This window comes from Harpia harpyja, chromosome 4, assembly GCF_026419915.1.
Source record: "Harpia harpyja isolate bHarHar1 chromosome 4, bHarHar1 primary haplotype, whole genome shotgun sequence".
NCBI lineage: Eukaryota > Metazoa > Chordata > Aves > Accipitriformes > Accipitridae > Harpia > Harpia harpyja.
The window spans coordinates 12,749,341-12,773,294 of record NC_068943.1 but is presented as its reverse complement, the minus strand read 5'-3'; positions in this window follow the sequence as shown (position 1 = coordinate 12,773,294).

The following is a 23,954-nucleotide window of genomic DNA, read 5'->3' as shown; positions in this document are numbered from 1 at the left end:
ACTCAGTATTAGACAAGATTATTTAGAACTGTGATATAGGCTTTACGCTGGTTACTACCTCTCCTCAAACAAAATAACAGATTGTTTACAATTCCAGTAGCAGTTATTCTTGTATGAACTTTGCAAGAGCAGCTCAAGTGGCTGGCCCCCCAGCAATATAATCACTTGCAAATGCAATGTAAATTGTGGCTTTACAGTATATATCACTTCAGCTTTCAACATCAGTTAAAACTCCACCATTCAATGTTCTTTCTTTGTGAAGCAGTGTTTGTACCACATTAACCCCCTCTCAGTTCAATTTAAAGTCTCACATCCAGGATGGACACTCCTGGCTTTCTGCAGATACACGTGAATTGCGTTATTAGAAATCAGTGATGATCCTCCACTATTTTAAGCAATAAAAAGTCCTGCCAATGACTTTGGGTAAGCTAAAATAAACTGAGTTCTGTGAAAGTGGGAAGATAACTGAGAAAAGTTTGAGCAGGATTAGAAGTTTACCAGTACCAAAACTAAAACATCCGTTCTAAGCTAAGTTGAAACTGACCTTTATAAACTCAATCATCTTTATTGGAATCAGCTTGAATAGACATAGTTTCTGGTTAGACGGTATACTTAAAAACACCTAATACTATGCATGTGAGTTGTCCCAGATGCTACAGCAAGAACATTCACATCATGACAGCAAAGCAGATATTTAAGTGCTTTCGGAGTATGGCAGGAGGTTGGTATAAATGTTGCATATCTGCTTCTGAAATAAAAGTTGTTAATTTCCTCAAACAAGTAGACAGAAAAAATGAATATTGAGAGGCCAGTGACAGTAGCAACGTTGCTAAATTGCTAAAAAAATCCAAACCCAAAACCAAACTTCCCTCCCCCCCAACTTGCTAATTGTGTAACATGATCAGTTTGGAAACAGAAAACTGTATTTATTGGAAGTACAGAAGTACAGAGATTTGGCTCTACTATCTACTTAACGTGTTACAAAAAAATAATTTAATCACTAGAAAAGTAATCAACATACAGGCTTTACTTTCTTATTGAGCTGAAAATAGGAAGCTATATTTCAATTTTCTAAGGATATAAGCCATACAATTTGAGATCACCCTAAGCTATCCTGCTTCATTTATTTGAGTTAATACAGTCAGTGGAGTATGGAGAACTATTCTGCTGGCCAGATCTGGATTCCAAATTTAAGCAAAGCAGAAATGCTCTTCAGCGTCTACTGACTGAATGAAGGGAGTTGATTCTGCCCCTCTACTCCGCTCTCATGAGACCCCACCTGGAGTACTGTGTTCGGCTCTAGGGACCCCAACAGAAGGTAAGAAGGACATGGACCTGTTGGAGTGGGTCCAGAGGAGGGCCACAAAGATGGTCAGAGGGGGCTGGAGCACCTCTCCTATGAAGACAGGCTGAGAGAGTTGGGGTTGTTCAGCCTGGAGAAGAGAAGGCTCTGGGGAGACCCTATAGCAGCCTTCCAGTACCTAAAGGAAGCCTACAAGAAAGCCAGAGGGACTTTTTACAAGGGCATGTAGTGATTGGACAAGGGGTAATGGCTTTAAACTGAAAGAGGGTAGATTTAGATTAGATATAAGATAGTTCTTCACTGTGAGTGTGGTGAGGCACTGGAACAGGTTGGCCAGAGAAGTTGTGGATGCCCCAACCCTGGAAGCATTCAAGGCCAGGTTGGATGGGGCTTTGAGCAACCTGGTCTAGTGGAAGGTGTCCCTGCCCATAGCAGGGGGGTTGGAACCAGATGATCTGTAAGGTCCCTTCCAACCCAAACCATTCTATCATTCTATGACCGTAATCACTTCCTCACAAAAAAGGTTAACATTTGAGATGCCATAACAGACCTAAGGAAGACATTAGGAAACTCCCTTAAGAAGCACTTATCTAGATGGCAGCTAGAGGAGGACTTCTAGGGGTTTAAAATGAAAGAGATGCCTATATTTAGGCAACTGCATCCCATTCTAGATTTCCATTGCCTATAATAGAAGTTTAAGCATGTATCTCGCAGGTTGCCTTCTCCCTTATAAAATGGTAAATTTAGGTGACCGTGATCTACAGCTGAAGAGCACTCAGGCACAAGTATGATATGAGAAAGGTATCTACTTATGTCCTCAAAAGATAATTAGGTAAACATCTCTGTAATTTGAATAAAGAAGCACTGGACATGTATTTACACTTACAAGCAACTTGCCAAGGGTAAAGCCTACCTAAAAGCACTGCTCAAATAAATGAGAGCTTGAGTACATCTGCCCAGCTCTAACTGACTGGATTAAGCTGATATGAGCTGAAAAACAAAGCAGCAGAAGATTTAACTTTGTTACGCAACTGTTGCTAACACCAAACTTCTTATAACAAATTTGAGACAGGACAGAGGGTGACAACCATTAAAATGGCATTAGAGATGAAGAAAGTAAAAGAAAATGGGAAAAGAAAAAAAAAAAATTTGGCCTCACAATTTAAGAAGGAGGTTAAGGTACTTGAATGCATCCAGAGGAGGGCAACAAACTGGGTGAAAGCCCTTAATAATACGCTTTATCTTTTGGTCAGCCCTCAATTGGTCAGGCAGTTGGACTAGGTGATCGTTGTACGTCACTTTCAACTGAAAATACTGTATTGTATTGTATTCTATTCTATTCTATTCTAATTCTTTTCAGTGCTACATTAGTGAGGCCATTGGCAGTGTATGCTGCAATCTAATACAGAAAGCAATAGATCGCCTCCTGCAGGGAACCCATCCACTGACATGTGACTCATGTCAAAGACTGACTCCTTCTGTGCAGGGGCCAGGCCATCAGGCAATACTTGGACAGGTCAGGCAGTTGGTGCAAGTACTCTGTGGACCTAGGGTAGACTGGAGGGGCTGGACCTTAGTCTGTGGGAATGTGAAATGTGTGTGCCATGGAATAGAAATCTTTACACATCCTGCTTAATAAATAAATTTTAAATTATATGTCATCGAGTGTTACAGTTCTTTTTTTGCATCTCCCACCAAAATTCCCCCATGACATCAGAGTGAGTAGGTCACCCTGCCAACAGAGTCAGCATTCACAGCCTTTCAGAGATGCTATTCTGCTTACAAATACATCAGCCTTCTACAAAGGCCCTTCTGGAATTTGAATTAAATGAAACCACACAGCTCCATCTCCTAAACTTAATATTCAAAGAAATGTTTGAAAGCACTCACATGGCAACTCCAGGATAAGAGGGGGATCAGGCCCAGTCAGCATGGGTTTACGAAAGGCAGGTCCTGCTTGACCAACCTGATCTCCTTCTATGACCAGGTGACCCGCCTAGTGGATGAGGGAAAGGCTGTCGATGTTATTTTCCTAGACTTCAGCAAGGCCTTTGACACTGTCTCTCATGGCATACTCCTTGAGAAGCTGGCGTCTTGTGGCCTGGATAAGTGCACTCTTCACTGGGTGAAAAACTGGCTGGATGGCCGAGCCCAGAGGGTAGTGGTGAATGGGGTGAAATCCAGTTGGTGGCAGGTCACGAGTGGTGTTCCCCAGGACTCAGTGTTGGGCCCTGTTCTGTTTAATATCTTTATTGATGATTTGGATGAGGGGATTGAGTGCACCCTCAGCACGTTTGCAGACGACACCAAGTTGGGAGGCAGGGTCGATCTGCTTGAGGGTAGGGAGGCTCTACAAAGAGATCTGGACAGGCTGGATCGATGGGCCGAGGCCAATCGTATGAAGTTTAACAAGGCCAAGTGCCGGGTCCTGCACTTCGGTCACGGCAACCCCATGCAGCGCTACAGGCTTGGGGAAGAGTGGCTGGAAAGCTGCCCGGCAGAGAAAGACCTGGGGGTGCTGGTTGACAGCCGGCTGAATATGAGCCAGCAGTGTGCCCAGGTGGCCAAGAAGGCCAATCGCATCCTGGCCTGTATCAGGAACAGTGTGGCCAGCAGGAACAGGGAGGTGGTTGTTCCCCTGTACTCGGCACTGGTGAGGCCACACCTCGAGTACTGTGTTCAGTTTTTGGGCCCCTCACTACAGGAAAGACATTGAGCTGCTAGAGCGTGTCCAGAGGAGAGCAACCAAGTTGGTGAGGGGCCTTGAGCACAAGTCTTATGAGGAGCTGCTGAGGGATCTGGGGCTGTTCAGTCTAGAAAAGAGGAGGCTGAGGGGAGACCTTATCGCTCTCTACAACTACCTGAAAGGGGGTTGTAGTGAGGTGGGTGTTGGTCTCTTCTGTCAGGTGGCTGGAGATAGGACAAGAGGAAATGGCCTCAAGTTGAGGCAAGGGAGATTTAGGTTAGATATTAGGAAAAATTTTTTTACTGAGAGGGTTGTGAAACATTGGAATGGGCTGCCCAGGGAAGTGGTTGAGTCACCATCCCTGGAGGTATTCAAAAAGCGAGCAGACAGGGTACTCCAGGGCATGGTTTAGGGGGCATGGTTAATGGTTGGACTCGATGATCTTGAAGGTCTTTTCCAACCGAAATGATTCTATGATTCTATGTTTAAAGATTGGCTAATGAAGGCCACTGTAGCCTTGTCAAGTAGGTAGCTATTGTTAATCACATTTTTCAGATGCTGAAATTGAGATATGAAGCAGTAAACTGGCTGAGGGCCACACAACAAGTCATTGGCAAAGGCAGATAAGAACTCAGGTGTTTCTGGCCTCCTGCCCCCCCCCCCCAAATCCATAAACCCAAGCTGTCTCTATGAATGAACTATGTTAAACCAGCCTGTGAGTATAGAGCTCTTGGAGCTGGTAGAAAAATTAAGAAAAAAAAGAAAAAGAAATGGTTGTCATTCTGATGTTGAGATTCTGTAACTGTTCCATTATATACATTGAAATTCAGTGTTCTACAGCTCCTAATAGAAAACTCTTCATTCATTTCCTTTTTTCTTTTTTTGTATTCTTTTTTCTTTTCCTTTGGAGAGCTTTTCAGCCTAGTAACCAGAAGTTTACAAAGATATTAAAATAGGGGGAAATAAGTCAAGTATATTTTTTCAGCCCACTGAGCAAACAGCACAGTGCTCTAATAGCTCCTTAGGGCTCCATCCTGCAATGAAGTATGTGGATGACATGTCTATCAATATTTCAAAACATAGCTGCCATACTTGTGTGTATGTACAACAGAAATGTTATCCACCCCTGTAGACAATAAAAACAAATAACTGCATATAAGCAGATATGTAAACTTAAGATTTTTTCTTTTTAAAAAAATTGCTTATGCTTTCTTTAAGGAATAAAACCAAAATGCGTTACTAGTCACGTGTAATTGTCATATTTTAGTTCCATTAGAACAAAAGTTAAAAAATGTATTTTTTTTTATTATTTTTGTTGGATGCAGAGACGTGTATAGATGTGGTGGGATACCTTAATCAAAACCTATTTTTATCTCCATACTTCTATAGAATTTTTAGACCCAAAGTTAAATGAATACTATAACAAACAGATAAAAGAGATAAAAATTCCATATCATAAAATACAGAAAAGGGTTTAAAGGACATAATTCTTAATATAGTTCTCTATGTTGCAAAGTAATCTCATTAAAACCCTATATTCAACTGTTCCCTAATAATTTTATGCCTATTAAATTCCATTAAAAAATTTCAGTGAAGGAAAATGCATGACATCAACTGATTTATATTTAATATTTCTACCTCTTTAGACTATGTACTCCTTTAAGAACTAGTACATATTGTCTGAGATCCGTTATTCCAGCTTAACTGTGGCTTAGTAAGTCATATCTGAATCTTAACGTTAAACATTAGACTGGTGTAATTGTAGCAATGAACATCAACTCTATAACCAAAATCCCTTTCGTATCAGAAAACTGATAATTTAAACACAACTCTTCATCATTCTGATTAGAGGAGTTAGTTCAAGTAGTTACTTTCTGTGAAGCATATGTGTACCTCACAAAGTAATAAAACACCTGCTTGATCAGTGATTTTCTCTGTCTCTGAAAAGCCTAACACTAAAAAGGTTTGATCCAGAGACGTGTAATGCAAAATAAGCCTTCACTTCTTAAATAGATTCTTTGGTGGCTATCTGTATGCACAGGATAGAAATCCTCCTTTTAAATAAATAGCCTTTAATGGGGAAAAGTATATGGCAACAACTCCATGTTTGTCAGCACTTAATAAAAAAATCTCATTTTAGCAATGGAAAAAAATAAAACAAGAATTAACTTAAAAGGCAAGGTCTAAGTATGAGATGTAAAATAAGTGTATTTTTCTAAGGAAAAAGGAAAAATTAGACCATAAGTTTTCCTTACCTTCCCTTATTCTTTACTAAATCTTAAGCATTCTTTTCTGGTGGTTACAAGTAAGCTTCCATTACTGTCAAAGAGTTGGTTCCTAGTTTCTCAGCAATCCCTATTGTGTGGCTAATAGATGACTGAGGTTTTTTGCAAAATAACAAGGAGCATAGCGACAGTTATGTACACATTCAGACTGCTACACTGATACTTTTATCCAGGCTAAAAATCTGTCCTTTTTCATATTGCTTTTATCCTGTAGATGAAGGCCTAAGTTATTTATTGGATTTTTTTACTATAAAACTAAATCTTGCATGTATGTCTCCTGTCTTATGGGAGATTTACTGAAATTTAGGATGAGATCCTGCCATCTTTACTGATGTTGCAGTATTCAGTCAAACTATTCAGACAGCAATACAATTATGGTGAATGGCAGTGGAGAGAACAGACTTTTTTATATTTAACTTCATAAGACTATAATAATATTTTTCCTTATCAAAGTGTCCTCCTTTCACAGCTCATGTGAATTAAACTGCTTTTATGCAGGGGACATTTCAGAAAGGTTCTAAGTCCATTTTATTTGCTTATGCTTAAGTTGTCCTTGGGGGATACTCAGGCTCGGTTACACTGACTAAAACATGCTGCTGTTTATACCTTTTTCACATTTTTCTCTAAAGGTTAAAAATACCTGGAGGATAAATACTTAATTATGTTGGAGATTTTTAGATGATCTTACTTTCCAAAATACTTTAAGTCACTGTAATGATCCTGACCAGGAGGCTGCTGTACGTTGAGGAATTAGCGATCCACAATACAGTTAACCCAAGTAGGTGCAAGCCTCTGCTGCGCTGTGCTGCATGTCCAGCATGGCCTTCAGGCTGGGTTGGGCTGCACAGATCTCTTGGTCACAGGATAAACTTAGTACAAGGAGCCTCCAGGCAGCTCCCACTTGGTACTGGTAATTACGCCACCTCCATGGCCTTGCCTTTACCTAAAAGTGCAGCAAGAAGTTCTCATGAGAACATCCTCTATTAATAGTTGATTTCTTGTAAGAAAATCATGTAATAGCTCAAATGACCAAAAAGGAGGAACTTCTCTCCGTTGAGGAGTCTGCGGATCTGCGCAGCATGAAGTGGGAAAATCCATCCAGGGTCCATCTGATGCTGCACAAACGTTGCACGAATGGGTTCCCAGCATCGGAAGGTGTGTGAGATTTACTTGTTACCTATATTCCTTTTCTTATTATGTCTTATTAGACTCACATTTTTATCTTGCCATTTGTTGTTGGGCCTTTCTTACTAAAAGCCAGAAAGAAACCTGCAACCTCTCTCAGCTCCCCACCCCTTTCCCTGGTGCAGAACAATCACTAAACATTTCTTACATCATTTCTTTTTATTTTCAGGAAAACTGCATTTTAACCCAGTACAATTTCTATGGACAAGAAAGGACTCAAACTGATATAAAAAGCAGGTCCACAAGTAACATACTTGAAGCATGACAGAAATTTACTGCAGATTGCTCCTGCACAATAAAGTGTCTTTGGTTTTGTGTTGCTGGTTGGTTTTGTGGGGGTTTTTTGGTTTTGTATTTTTTTTAATTTTGATAAAATGCATTCTCTATGAATGAAGAATTCTAGAATTTATTTTTGTATCTTTTTTACATAGAAGAACATTTTTCCCTTCCATTTCAAGGTAATCTGCTATAAAAACTGGCAGAACTCTAGAAAAAAATCTTACAGTTCAAAATAACTCTTCCAACTTTATAAAAGCTTAGATGGAATGATGCTTTTCAAACACCACTTACATCACTGATGTGGTGCCTGATCCTTAATTTCTTTTCTGGATTTGTAGATACCCAGTTTGCACCATTTATGAGAGTATTGTTTTGAAGTGTTCACAAAGCTCCTTTTGCCTTTCTTCTCAGGAGGTAGAAATGAAACCCTTCCAGTCTGAAACAGTAAACAAAAAGAAAAAATATTCTTAAGCATACTTCTAACTTCAAATATTCAACTATGTATGTTGAAAACCCAATCTGCATCGTCCCCTATGTTTTAGCCTACACAGCATGAAATAAACAGAAATCTTAAAACAGGTTTTGAAATAGTGAGTAGAAATCTTCCCTTAGGTTCACTGGGTAGAATTTCAGTAACTTCTAAATTTCTGTGAACCTAACTGCAGTCAGGACTCAGCAAGAACATACTGTGGTGAAAATCCAAGGCTTTATTTTCATCTGCATCATTTCAGTGTGAAGTAGCCCTAAAAATGTTTCATTTCATTTTAGGTGAATCCAACACGAGTACAATGGCATTCTGTATCAGCTGAATGTAAGTGAGAATCAGGTCACTGGCTTGTTAATCCACTGTGTCTTCTTACTTCAGGAATATCGGTTAAGAATATTGCTTGCATTTGTAATGTATAAAGTTTGTGGAAAAAGAAACTTACTGACTGTGCTAAAGCTTGTTATCCCTGCTGTGGCTTAATAGACAGCAGCAATGACAACAAAACAGATGCTATAAAGGTTGCAATATCCAACAAGTGCAAGGAAGTCTATTTGAGTTGGTGTGTTACATATAATTAGCACTATTTTTGTGTGGTGAGGCCATCATCACAACCCTTAAGTGTTTTTCCATAGTTAAACATTAAGGGTTCAATTTCCTTGCCTTAATAAGGGTCCATTGCCATTTGAGATCTTTTAAGGTACCTGAAATGTCCACACAGTGAGGCAGGACTACACAGGAACCTTTGGCTTTTGGAGGAGCATCTAGAGTTTATCCACAAATATCTTCATGCTGTGAACAGTTAGGTGTAGGCAAGTGAATCAAGCCCTAACTAAAACTATCAGGAAACAAGATGAAGTCTAATGTACATCAAGAGAACTTAAGGGGAAAGAAACCTAAACAGAAAATTTGTATAATGGAAGATGAAGACTATTTGCCACACTCTTACTGACTGTTTGCTTTAGTCACAATAATTGGAATTCGGTTTGTCAAATAACAACACACACCTACATTTCTCTATGTAGATATGTATGCAAGCCACTTACATTTCATAAAATCATAGACTCATAGAATATCTCAAGTTGGAAGGGACCCATAAGGATCACTGCATTCAGTGCTAACTTGCCCATAGATAGAAAACTAATACATTTTGAATCGTCTTTAGGTCTTGTGTGAAAGATATGGATTCTCTGCAGGTCTCATCTGCCAGCTATAAGCATCTGTCTCAGATTCTGTGTATCTCAGATGGTACAAAAGCACCTATATGTGTGCACCTAAAGCAAGCCTTTAGTCAGTACGATCAATGTTACCTTGAAAGCTGCTCCTGTCACCCTAAATTAGGCACGTTTGGTCATCTGAATAGCTCTTAAGCTCCATTACCTATACTGATTAGGGGCTTTATCAACTTGTCCATATATGTATGTTTAGTGACATCTGAGATCTGCACAAGACTGGCAGATATGGCACAAGACTGCAGGACACCTGCCCCCTCTGGAAAGGCAGACGAATATACAAGGTAAAGAAGGTGGCACTGGACACCTATGTTTAGGCAACTGATCTGAATACGCATGTACTGATTTATATTACAGTTAAATGGCCTAATCTTTAATCCCATCTAACATACTCTTCTAAATTATTCACAGACGTATAAACAAACAATTCATTGACATATGGTTGTATCATTCGCTTCCTCAAAATGCAGGTCACTAAGAACCTTATTTAAAATTAAAGGTAGGAATGTTTCTATTCTTATCTTCACTAGAGAACATGACTTCCACAGATCACTTTTCTCACAATTTATTTCTTTCTTTGATTATTTTCCTTTCCTGCCTTTAAAATTATGGATATTTTCAGCCCCGTTTCAATTAACTTCATGAAGAAAGTTTATGCAACTATCCTCAGTTGATTTACTTTTTAATCTCTTCTGGCTGCATATTATTGTATTAGTGAGCACAGAGATGCTTACGGGTTCTCGGGTCCAGATGTGTCTCTCATCATGTTCCCAAACCACATCACTCTTCCTACCCTGTAGTTAGGTTTCTACATAAAGCAAGCCTGTCAAAGCAAACTGAATAAGAGGTGTGACATGTACACATAGATTCCTGACCTTGATGAATAGGGACTGCCCTGAGATTTTACCACAGCACTTGCCAGCATGTGAGTTTATTTTCAGCTTCATTTTATAATGAATGGATTGAGATCTGCCTATGGCAACCATATCTGATCCCAATATTGTTACACTATGAATACTTTGAATTTCTGTAGCATCATTTTTGTGAAATGTATAGAGCTGCTCCAGTCATACTTTGGAAAAAAAAGAAAAATTAACACAACAGTTTTCTGTATATGAAAAACTGAAAGTGCGTGCAGAAATAAAACGTAGTATTAGTATGGTGGTAGTACAATAATATCAATCAGTAAAGAAGTCTACCATCAGGGAAAAGATCAGGCACAGTCTGCTTTCAGATGTGAAGACAGAACCCCTAGATAAATAATATGGAATTTTACCTCAAGAGTTCAGGAAAATGTCAAGAGCTTTTGTCTGTTTTCAGAGAAACACACAAAAGCTGAAGAAAATAATTTTTCACTTTTTCAGCAAAATCTGATTGCATCGATTTGGAGGGAGGGAGAAACAGATTTTAAAAGAATTATATTTCAGCCTGAGATATGGAGACAGAAAGAAAGCTGTAATATTCAGAGATATTTTCTAACCTTAACCTCAAGCTAAAGCCATCAGGACTTGCTCAATAATGGTGACAGCACATGATTCATTTCACTTATTTCATCTTGCCAAGGACAATTGTACAAAGACAGGGGGGGAAAAAAAGCAGTCTGTGCCTTTTCTTGTCTATTACATTTCATAGGTGGTTTCAAAGTTAAATCTTTTTCACCAAATTCTGCAGCTGAAAATGCTCAGGGAACAAAATAAAACTTAATAATAGTTAATTTTTTAACTATAGAAATAGTAAGAATTGGAAAAGTGTGAGAAATCTCATTAAAAGGTTTTGGTTTTATTTAATAACATTAGTCACAGGGTACAGTAATTCAAGTAGATGTTAAATGGTTGCATGTTATTTTACAGTCTTTTGAATCATAGCATAAATAAATGAATCTGCATGAGGCTATTTTTTCAAGCATCATTATACAGACATCTTGCAATACTTGGTACATAACTTTGAATCCTTTAGTTTACCGCTAGTAAAATTATTCATGGCTCAGACTTACCTGTGCCAGCATTATATTCTTCTCATTACTGAAGCATTAGAATAACTTTCCTTTCTTATGTATTTGTTTTCATAATGCTGCCGTACTGAAAGATGTAAAATATTATCCCAAGTTTACAACTAGGAAATTGCATTAGAGAAATATCAAAGCCTTAAGCCTACAATGACTTAGACGTTGTAGAACAGAATATTGGAAAGTCTCTTAATGCATAAGAGCCTCCTTGGCCCAAGATTAAGTTTTTCTTAATGTGGTACTTACAGAGAATGAGTGAAATTGGATTACTTACCTTTTGGAAAATTAGACCCTTTGAATATTCAGTTTTTCATTTGAAAGGGGGGAAGGAGAAAAAGAAAAAAAAAAAAACCCAAAACACAAAAACCAAACCAAGCTTTTATTAATACTATTTTGCATCTGTATTAACTTCCACAACTTTCAGGGATTCAGAAAAATTTACTCATCTTTGATGTTAACAAAAACAATTTCACCATTATCAGGCATTCTTCAAACCCACAATGTACATTGCTATCATAGAATGTGAGACAACGGATATAAATAATAGGACTCTTTCAGGTCTCTGAGATACCTACAGCTACTGATCATATCTTCAGCTTAATCTTCTTGGTTCTTTGCAGAATCCACATGGACACATAAAAAGCAATATGTTGTACTAGAAAAACAAACATAGACACTGTTAAAATAGCTTTGTTTGATGCATTCCTGTGCTTTCTGAAAGAGAAGTTCTTCCAACAAACCTGATGTTGGCAATGCATAATTGTACAGTACGACCTTGCATCAAAACATGACTTGCCCTTAAACATTGAGATGATTTCTCAAATGACTTCTGTTTCTTCTAAACTTATGTTTAATTATTTGTCTGTGATAGCTATTAAAGAAGTTAATCATTGGCATGTAAGCAGCATTATAGGCGAATCAGATGTTTAACAGTCCCCTAATGTACGTTCAAAATGCATATGGGATTACAGAGGTTCAAGAGCAGCCCTTTTTTGCATATATTTTGAAATGCTCCTTGAAAATTGATCATTCCAGAGCAAGCACAACTATATGAAGATAAGAAACAGGCTTTTGCACATTATGCAAATTCCCACCCAAGTCAGAGAATGTCACTTCACTTCTGGAGCTGAGAGGGTTTGCACAGTTGAACTTCACAGAGTTCAGCTCAGCTCTCTGTCCTTTTCTTTCCTTCTCAGTAATTATTCTTAACTGTGGCATTGTAACTAAGATACATGTCAGCAAATGCATACAAAATCAATCTGCACTTAGGCTTTCTTTGGATTTTTCTTCTCTTTCTATTCCTCCCCCTAATGAATAGGTTATGACATTTAAATGTGCTTACGTGTGGGGTTCAACTCAGTAATTTTTAGAGGTTAAGGAATCATTTAAAATACAGGCTGTGGCAAACGAGTCCTGTGACTGAGACAAGCTCGTCTAAGTACAGTTTCTGTTCAGTGTCATTCCAATTGTGGAAAAAAACAACACATCTGTTAAGTAAGAAAACTTTCTTTTTACTGACAGCGGGACTAGTATTTACAATGCCTGATGCATAGGCATTGTACAAACATAAAATAACTGTTTTATTTTAAAATGTTTTAAAATCCAAAGAAATAAATAAGAGGAGAGTCGAAGTCTAATTTTGATAACAAATTGCAAATACACTGCAGCAAGACATCACGCTCCATAAAACGTACATGGAAAAGCCTGATAGTGGTAGAACACTTGCTTTCACCCACCTTGGTAGAAAAAAAATCAGATTGAACTCCACCAAAGATCTGCAGTGAAAACAGGTATTTTTTGTTCTTTGGCTGGGTTGATTTGTTTTGATTAGTCTACAGAAAGATCTGTGCCCCTGAATATTCGTTTAGGCCAAATATAGGGTTTTTCCACTGGAAAGCTGAGAACTGGGGCAGAGGTCACCTTCTTCTGCTACAGAAAAGGAGCATGTAGGAAGTAGAAGGTGTGACCTCCAAAGAGACAGCTGTGCTGTTCCTGTTGTGGATAAGGGATGGGATCATCAACTACTACTACTACTACTACTGAAAAGACTATACACACCTTTCTTGCTCCACCTGTGGCAGCCAGACTGATCTTCTGGGGTACTAACACAAGCAAGGGAGGCATTTAGGGCTATATTCTACTATAGGTCTTCTGATAAGTGCTAGCCTGAAACCTTCAGTGAAATTGTAACTTCAGTAAAGTCAGTGGGAGCTTTCTCACTGACCTGCAGGGAGACAGAATTTCATGCATACTCTGAAGAGCTTGGCTTTGAGATGAAAAGCAAACACTAAAAATCCAGGCAGGTATAAAGTCACTCTTTGTCTGACAATGAATCCTTGTGTGGAACTGTCTCTACAGTTGAATGGGTTGGAATAAAATAAAAAGGAAAAAAACTGAATTATTTTGCTTTTCTCCTGCACCAGTTAACCAGGCTGAACATGTAGAGCTGGAGGAAACTGCACTATCATAAAAACTACACAGTACTTCACTGAGCTGCTCTTTGAAACATTTGCCCTCTGTCAGGACAAAGTTTTTGTGAACATGATTATGAGAATTCAAGAGGGACTGGCTGAGCCAACAGTGGGCTTAGAGGCTATGTCAAAGCATGTAATAATCTACTCAGTCTTGAAAGGCTGCTGTTAAAAATGGAGAAAGTAAAATGCAATATAAATATGGCAGATCTGAAGAACTGCCTACCTTTTTTTATAATTTAGTAAAATGCCTGATTTTATTAAGGTAAATACTGTTTACATTTTTTCTTTCTTGAGTGAGAAACATTTCCTCCTTTCAGATTTTTAACAACTAGAATTTCTCTCATATTTTCCTAATTCAGTGAGAATCTACTGAAGTGAATATTTATACATATTAATTTAGTAACCCTGGAAAATTCCAGGGTCACTCAGTGAGATAAAGTAAAGGGCTATTGGTACCTGATAATTTATTTAAAACAAGTAGAAATCTTCGATTTCTTCTGTAGGTGACCTGCACAGTAAGGCAGTTAAATGGATAAAATTACAGAGAAGTAAAATCATTTGAACTCACAAGGAAGACATTAAAGCAAAAAAATTTGCAATGAGCAGTCAAAAAAAAAAAACCATTATTTTTAATCTTCACTCCTATTATTATCATGTTATGCCATGAAATTACAAGCAACACATTTAGCACATTAACTTCTATGGAACCTTTATGAAAGTGGGGGTTTTTTCAGTTTTAACACTGAATGTTAGAATATAATTACAGTATTTTAATGTAATAGCTCAAAATGCTTCAGCATGCCATTCCAGAGATTAGCTTTATGGAAATGAAACCAGAGTTTACTTCAGATTTCAGGATCAAGACTTTACAGGTCATTTATCCTGTGAAATGTATAAGCCATCTTGGAGTAGTTTGGACAGTACCTTTGGTTACAATGACCAGTGGGCTTCTGAAATAATAGCTCTGGACCCTCGAATATATTAAGAAAAATGTTGTCCTGATGGATGTCTGTGTGGCTTTTCTGCATTATTATTTTATAGCAGGCAAGAAGAAACCTCAGACCTGCCACTGTCAATTAAATGCATAAGACAGATGTGCCATTGTTAGTCCTTTGGTTGAAAGTGTAGGTATGAATTTAAAAGAAAGTGTTCACATCTCTTCAAACAAAATCAAAGGCTTTAAAATTTCAGATGTAGCCACAGTTTGAATAGAAGCATGGATAAAACTAATCCCACGAAGGCACAGGAAAACTCACAGGATCCATGAGAGTCTTTCAAGACTGCTACTCTTATAAAGTGACAGTGCTGGACATAATAGCTGTATACTGAATGCAGGAAAAAGTGGTAAAAATGCAGAAGAGGAAGACAGAGTTTGGAGTGCTCAGACAATACTGCGTAATTTGCAGAAAGGTCCCATTGCATTTGCATTGGGTTAATGAAAAAAACAGTTAAAAAGTGAAAATCATTGACATCCTAATCATAGCACTCAAGGCTGTATATATTAAGAAGAAATATATGGTCAAATATTGTATCTTTCATATTCAGTGTATAAGGTTTGAGTCCACTTTAGCAAACTTAGAATAACATTCATAAATTGCTACTAAAATCACCATTGCATCATTTCCCAAAGTATGTACAAGAGCAAGAGGAATGTAGTCTCAGACAGTTACTTTTCTGGACTGTATAAATGCAGTAAATGACACAGATGTCAAGCAGGTGAGAGATTTCACACATTGCACAAGAACTGTTGAAATATTACCTAAAAAAAATAATTGAAGAACAAAATACCAGAAACAAAGGAAAACAAATCAAAACAGAAGTAGTGAGAACAGTAGGAGCAATATTGTTATGCAAACCATCTGTACTGATGATAACATTGAGATATGACTCAAAAGTAAATACTGAAATTACAGAACTGAGTAGTTCAGGTTTGAAGGACTGCACAACAATGATGAACGAAACATTAGCCACTTCAGTCCTGCCTCAAGTGGATATACTACAACCAGGAGTTGTTTCAAGACAGTTGGGATTTCCTTAAAGTTTTCAACATGACAATAAAGCAAATACAGGTGTTGAGAAAAATCTCTTTTTCATATCCAAAGAAAACCAAACAAATTCTGTCTTCCTTCTTCACTCCCTTTGTTATCTCAGTAGTACATATTAATAATTTAAGAAATAGGCTGTCCCAACAGAATTCCATTATATCAAGCCCCATTCATACTGCACACTGCACAAGCAATAAGGACAAATCTGACCAGTGGAATATAATTTGTTGTCGATATAGTATAAGCAAGAGAAATTAGACTATTCTGAATAGAGTGTTATGTAATTGTGGTTAGTCCTCATCCAGAGAGTTATCTCATAGTTTTGTAACTCACTGATTATAACAAGGAGATATGCCTTAAAAAGGTATCTGTTCCAATTGCTCTTACAATTTTAAAACAAGTAAAAAGATCATATAAGGAAAAAATAAACACACAACCTATACAATATGCCTTTATGACAGCAGCAGTCTTAATGAAGAAATGCTAATCTTCTTTAAAATCCCCAACACTTTCCTTGAATTTTCATTACTTACTTCTGTCCTCCTCAAATTATTCAAGCAATACCTGGAAATGTTTGTTCTCTCAACCTTACACAAAAACATTTTAACTTCTTTCTTTCTGTCTTTGATATGGTGAATTCATAAAACCAGAAGACTGGTGTGAAAAAACATTCTTACCTAAATACCATCATTACAGAAATTGTGGACTATGGAAACAAAAAAAAAGAGAGCGTCCTTGTAGAAAATCACAAAAATCGATACAGTAAGACATGAGGTTGTAGAACATTCTTGACTAAGTAGCAAAAAGAAGTTGGACTGAAAAATTTTGAGATGCTGAAAGTTATATTTCACTGAGAAATGTCTCTCTCACACACAAAATCTTCAGATTGTCTTTGAATATCAGAGGAGTGTTTTGACTTCTGTTGTTTGTGGTTCCTACACATTTTTTAAAAAGAACAGAATCATAAAATGAGTTTGGGATTTTCTTTTTGAAATCCTCAACATTTTTGCCTGTCTACAAGAAGAGAGAAAAGGGGGAAAAGCTAATTTTTAAAAAGAAAATAATTAGTGTCTGTAGTTGCTCTCATATTAATTCTCCGAGAATATGTGATCTTGAGCATATCTAATACAATTATACAGTATTTGTGAAGTAGAAAGCGAAAAATACTTTACCTGTAAAAATCCTGAAAATAAAAAGGCAAATGATAAGTGATCTGCAAGTTAGCAAGAGGTTCAGCCACCTTTTTCATGGGGACTATGAGCTCATTTCATTTGTCCAGATGATTTAATTGCAGATTATTTGCTGAAGTATGAAACTGTGCTGGACCAGAAACTTGCTGTTTATTTTTCCAGCAGAAACACAGGCATATTGGAAGAAAATAAGGTATCAAAAATGTACACATTTCCTAGAAATCTTTAATAAAGCACTCATCAATGTGAAAGGAAATGGAAAAATATATTAGAATACAGAACTTAAATAAAGTCATACACACATGCTTATAAAATGGAAGCGGAATCTGAATACATAAGAGCTGAGATACTGAGTAAGGTAAGCTTTTTAGCACTAGCAGCCATGTTATTTTATGAAAGAAAATCGTCAACAACCAAGAGAAGTGTTAATCTACTGGTGTTGATGTCTGCCCCATCCAAGGTACTTTTCACATCTCAGTGATTGATTCTATGATGTTATGAATTAATCTGCAGTGTCACTTGTCTATTCCAATTTTTCTCTGTTATGATGACATTCCTCTTACCATGGCGTCCACTTAATTCCTGATGAATTTCTGCTCGTTCTTTTTCCAACAGGGGCTCAGCATTTTGTACTAGTGCTAAGAAACATTTTTTGAGACTGGGTGTTTAGGACTACAGTTCAGAAGAAAGATAAACAGTGTATCGCTGCCACAAATACAGAATTTAGAAATCCACATATGAAGTTAGTCTAAAATCTGGGCTCTCTAGCAAAAAGAAAAAATAAGGAAAGGATTTCTCCTGTTAGAGAACTACCTAGTACATATCACACAAATCAATAGCAGTGTAGATGTGAAATATACGTGGCAGGGTCCTGAGGCCTGGCTGTCCCTATCCAGCCCCTCCAGGGCTCCCTCCAGCCTCCCCCCAGCCCGGGACCCCATTTCACCCCCTGGGGCCGCCAGCCCCTGCCCCAGCCATGCCGCAGCAGGGCCCGTCTCCAGCTCCCACAGCCCTGTCCTGCCCGGCCATGGGCCCCATCAAGCTACTGCAGGCCCACGTCCCAGCACAGCCTCAGCCTGTCCCTGTCCTCAGGGAGGTGCCCGATGCCTGGGGCTGCCCCAGGGCCCGCTGGCTGCCCTGCTGCTGGCTGAGTTGACAGGATGGGCCCCGGCTGCCAGGCTCTGCCCTGCCTGTTCCACTGGAAGCCCTGCTGCACCTCGGCCCCCCAGCCCCAGGGCACCTCCAGACCACCATGTGCCCTGACAGCCAGATCCTGCCATATCCAGCTCTGAGCATGGAGCACCATGGAGCGTGACCCACAGCTGTTTAGAGCCTTGCCCCTCTAACACCTCCTGAGGGACTAGCCTGGTACTGGCCTTTGAGTGCCTCACCCCCCAGTGCTGACTCCTTGCCCACCCCAGTGAGCCTGCCTGGCATCCTGAACTCATCATAGGCAGCCTGATACCACCACCTCCAAGTCCAGCACCAAGTGCCCCTGCCATGTCCCTTTCCCAGTTTGTTCTCCCTGCCTTGGCTCCATGTCCCCTGGGAGAGCCCTGTGACAACCCACAGCAATTAAAACTCCCTTCTGAGCCAAATCTCTGTGCCCCGACAACACGCTCAGATCCACGCACATCCCAACTTTCAAACAGTGTAGGATGGAAATCATCAGACGTCTCTAGGACTCCCTTCATAAATGTACACTAATAAATTTAACGCTGGTGGTGACTGGCCTCATCCATATTATCACATTCCTTAGACTCCAGATTAAGGTTATCTAACACACACGCCATGTTGTTAGTGGTATTTGACTCATGTTAATTCCCAAAATCTTTGTCAGGGACCAGTGACGTTGGGCAGGGCAGAGCGCCAGAAGCCAAGGTTGAGGGAGGCTGGCAGGGCAACAACTCACTGAGGGGCACAGTCCCCAGGAGAGCAGGTCCAGGATGGGGACGTGCCAGCCAGGAGCCCAGCAATGGCCAGGCAAGTCCACAATGACCAGGCAGGCCCAAGTTCAAGCTGGGACATCAAGGCTGGCATCAACAAGGCAGGTGACCTTGCTGACATTCAGTTCAGGCAGAGACTAGGCAGGAGTGTTTGAGTTCCTGAGCAGAGAGGAAAGACCCTGATCACCCTGCTCTTTCTCAGTAGCCTGATCCCAGGTGACCCAGCTGCACCACATCAGCGCTGGGCTGATGTGCCCAGCAAATCCCTAGGGAGAGAGCGTGTTCAGGGCTATGACACACTGCTTGGAAATTGCATTATAACAACTGAACAGCAGAGAGACATGCTCCAAAGTCAGGGCCATCCCTTGGCATCATTCAATATGTTAGTACAGACAGATGCCTTAATTCTATGGAACCTCTCATCTCAAGCTGTGTCACAGGAGAAAAATATTTAATGCTCCTACACTAGTGAAGAAAAATAAAATCGTCATATTTTCTTCCTATGTGCAGTAAAATCCATGTAGTCACAGTAGGTCTTCTGCAATGTGGGTATAGAGGAAACTCCCTGGAAGTAATACAGATACCACTTACTCAGCCAATAAAGGTGGATAATCAGCTTCATCTTTCTCTATATTTGTAGCTCTCTTTGTAGCTTTTCCTATATTTGTAGCAGCTTGGTTACACAATAATTCTATTCTTGCTCCACAGATAGTTTCCTGCTTTTATGTGAAACCTGAATTATAAAATAGGACCATAACTGAGCTGGGTGATCCTGTTCATGGGTGACTATTTCAATTAATGGAAGTCAGTTAAGATACCAGCTCAGACATAAATTGTCAATTTGTTTTCCCAAATTTTCCCCATAAAGAATTTCTTCTAGTTTTGTCTTCCATGTCCTCAATGTTCTTGCCTATACAAGTGCTCCTCACTCTCATCCATGATGCTCTGAAAAAGAAAGATCTCTAAGGTTTTTAATATGGAGATTATCTTTCAATACAGTCCATAACATGTAGTGTTCAGGAACCAAGTCTTTAAATCCAGGGGTTTTGCAATTAATATCTTTAGGTCTAAAAGCAAAAATAAGTGTTGTGATAACTGATCTGTCTTAGGAGGGATTCACAAAGAACAAATGTTCACTACTGTTTTAATGCAGAAACCAAGACATGTTTTGGAGTCATTCAAGCCAAGAAAATGAATGGAGAGGCAGAATTTGTAGTTGCACATACATGGACAAGATGAATAATTGATCTGTGTTTGTATTGAACTCTCCTTAGATTTTAATAATACTTGGCTCCAGGAACAAGTAATTTTTCTGTCTACAGTAAAGTCAGCTTTATGGAAAAAAAGCACTTATAGTGCTATTTTTAAGTTCTCATATAACTGAGCAACATGGGTCAGAGTCTACATCACATAACATTTTGACTTAATAAAGATGAAATTATTAGGATTATGGAATAAGTTTTGTTAGGCAGCATTTGTACAGTGAAGAGGAAATTATCCTTACCCCTTTTGTGCAGTGAGTGTGAAGGCAAGATGTGCCAATGGGTCAGCATTCAGTGAAAGACAGGGACTGTTCTCTCTGAAATAGCTTTCACTACAGCTAAAGGCTAGGAAGTGCAGTGTGACACTGTGAGGCCCATGCTTTATTATACTTGTCTGTATTTGAAAGAAGAAAAGCTTAGAATATATGGGTTTGTCTAGAAAAAAAGAAAACTGAGGCGTAGACAGGACAAAAAACTTCATGAGAAAAAAGATTGCCACACAGGGGTAAGTTTTCCCCTTCACTCGGAACAGAAAAATAAGTAATTGAACTGAGGCACAGAACTGTTAGTGTACATAGTAGTCGAGGACAAAAAAACCATTTTGAATGAGACATAATTAAATCACTAACCAAAAATTTTAATAGTTGTGGATGTTATAAAGGTAGCAATAGAAATATTTTAAGAAATTGATAGAAAGATACCTGCAAGAAAAAATGTACTTACTTAAACCTACTTGACTCTGCCTTCAGCAAGAGATAGTCTAGATATCTTAAGGTCCTTTCCAATTCTGTATTTAACAACAATTCTATCACAAATTGGGGGTGGGATGTTGTTTAGGGTTTGGGTTTTTTTTCAGAGCATGTTCAAGAAACACTTTTGGGTTTCATTTCAGAGCATGTTCAAGAAACAGTTTTGGGTTTCATTTTGGTTTTGTGTTTGTTCTTTTTTTAAAAGCTGCCTTTAGTCCTTGTTCTAGTTTAGTTAAGATATTTTCTTCCTATCTCAATGCAGAACTTTGACTCAGTTGATCTAAGCATAATCTCTTCCAACTATTTCCATAGAATTGATTGAATAGCAGTTTGAGTCATAAAATGTTTGATGGGCCTGTGCATTTCGTTTCTTGGAGGAGTTGTGTGTGGGACCAGCATGTTCAAGATCTTAAGTCAGTGTTCATAGTTTTCATGGCATAGAACAGTTTTATCTCTACAAAGTGCCTCTAAGCTAACATCTGCATGAATCTCCTGTCACAGTCCTTGCACATTTAAGTAGAAAAATAAATGGGAAAATAAATTCTACTGTGTATGACTTAATAAGGACTCAACTAAGGACAAAGTGCTTCTTGTTCCTCTAGTCAGTGAGTGGGAAGGAAGACAGAGTCTCTAATCCTTATATTGTTTATAGTTTTTTGTATTTGACAATGCCTGGGGAAAAAAAAAAAACATCTAATTCTGCAGTTGGGCACAGAAACATTGTACTTTTTTGCCTATGTAAATAAACAACTTTTCTCTCTATAATTAATTTCCTTCCTTCCAAGGAAAGGCTGCTCACAGAGTTGCTTTTCAGTACTGTCAAATAACACTATATTCATCCAAAGCAGTAATTTGCTGTATGCTTGGAGTTCATTCCTGACAGAGGGTGAACTGGGTACTGCCATTCCCATGGGCAATGCTCAAATGCAGTATTGTATGCATCAACATTAATTTTTGCCCACTAACAAAGTTCTGTATTTATATTAACTTGAGTATAAATTTCCATCCAAGGTTTTAACCTCACAAAAAAGCTAATGTCAGAAATATACATTTGTCTATGTCTTCTTTACTACACACATTTTCATTTTCCTTAATAGAGCGAGCATAGGCCACCACCAGAGGCATTGTATCAGCTAAGAGTAGCTATAACTCTATTCCAACACGGCAACTCTTCTATTGCTGTGTCATCCATGTAAAAAATTACAACCTCAACTGAAAATAAAAATCCCTGTTCCATGCAGAGGGCACCATTATAAAATTAAATTAGTAGGATAAGACAGTGCTAAAGGTAGAATGTTAGTTTTTCCTTCCTTTTTGATTCCAAAAGTGATATATCAAAATGTGAGAGCATGATTTTGCTGAAGAAATAGATGATAAAGAGTTCTAATTTAAGTGCCTATGAGAGTGCCACCACTGCAATCACAGAAAATACAACCATGTCATTGGCAAAAGCTTGTAATTTACTTTAAAAAAAACATAAAATGGAACCGTTATTGCATCAAGTTTACCCTCAAATCTCTCTGTGCACTAATTTAAATTCCTAAAGGAAAGCACATAGTCTGCAGAACTAAAAAAGGTGTATTGTAACTGGAATCTGCATTTAAAAGTAGTTTGGGGTTTTTTGGGTTTTTTTTGGTAACACAATCAGAGCTGTTCCACTTCACTGAAATAATTCAATATGCACCCAACAATAGAAAAAGTATTTCCTAATACATATAACCTTACCAATGCAAATCTACACTATCTCATAAAATATTAAATTGTGTTCTTCAAAGCTGTGCAAGATAAGTGATGTTGTTCAAATTTGAGTCTTGTTCTACACCGTATTTCTCTACTAAAGCAAATTTGTCTAACTTTCTGAATCTGAAAGAGTTTTCTTGCATGATGCACTTGTTGCTTTTTTGCTGGAGGTAGTCCACTTCATAACTTGACTGTATCTCCTAAAAAATTCAATGGTAACTATACCAAAATAAAGCATGGTACCAAATATCTGTTGTTTTCCCCTGTTATGCTACTGTTATTGGTCTATATGGAACAAGCTGAGAGGGTAGCAATATTAGCAGGCCCTTACAAAAAAGGTCTCTAGGATGATGTGGTAAGGAGTATGTATATGATCAGACAGACATATTGCAGTCTGTTAAAAGTTTTGAAAGAAATCACTAGAGAGCACTTAGCAGAAGCTACAAACATCCTTAGTATTGAACAGATAAGGCTATCCAAACCGTTTACTGCCACCTCCAGAGACAAGCCTGAGAAAGCTTGATTGAGTTCAGAATATTTTAGCTTTTATGTTGACAAACTGATGCTACCAGAACTGTAAAAATGAAGCTTAGCTGACAAAGTTGGCAACAACAGTATTTTTCACAGCAAAGGAAGCATTACCTGCTTGCTATAACTAAAAGAATAAGGAACAAATGGGATATAAAGTAAATCTCAAGCTGCCAAAAATTTAAAAGAACATTTAAATCACACAGTCTGTTCATTCTCACTTGTTTTCGGCAAGAATTTTTATATTAGTTGCACCTGACTTTGAGGTTTTTGTTTTGTTTGCATTAACCTCCAATGAAAACATGACAATACCAACACTGGAACAGAAAACAACATATGGAAATTGGCTTAAGACTCTCAAGCATTAGTTTTTATTTTATATTACCATAAGCTCTGCTAGGATGTCTAAGATTGTTTTTCATTTTTCTTCTGCCTGAGTCAATAACTAACTGTTCTCCCAAAGAGCACCCACCAGTGGCATAAAACCAAAACATTATTTTTGGTATACTATACAGCTCTCTCCCCTCCATAGCTGATACTTCAGTATCTAAATCATTGCAT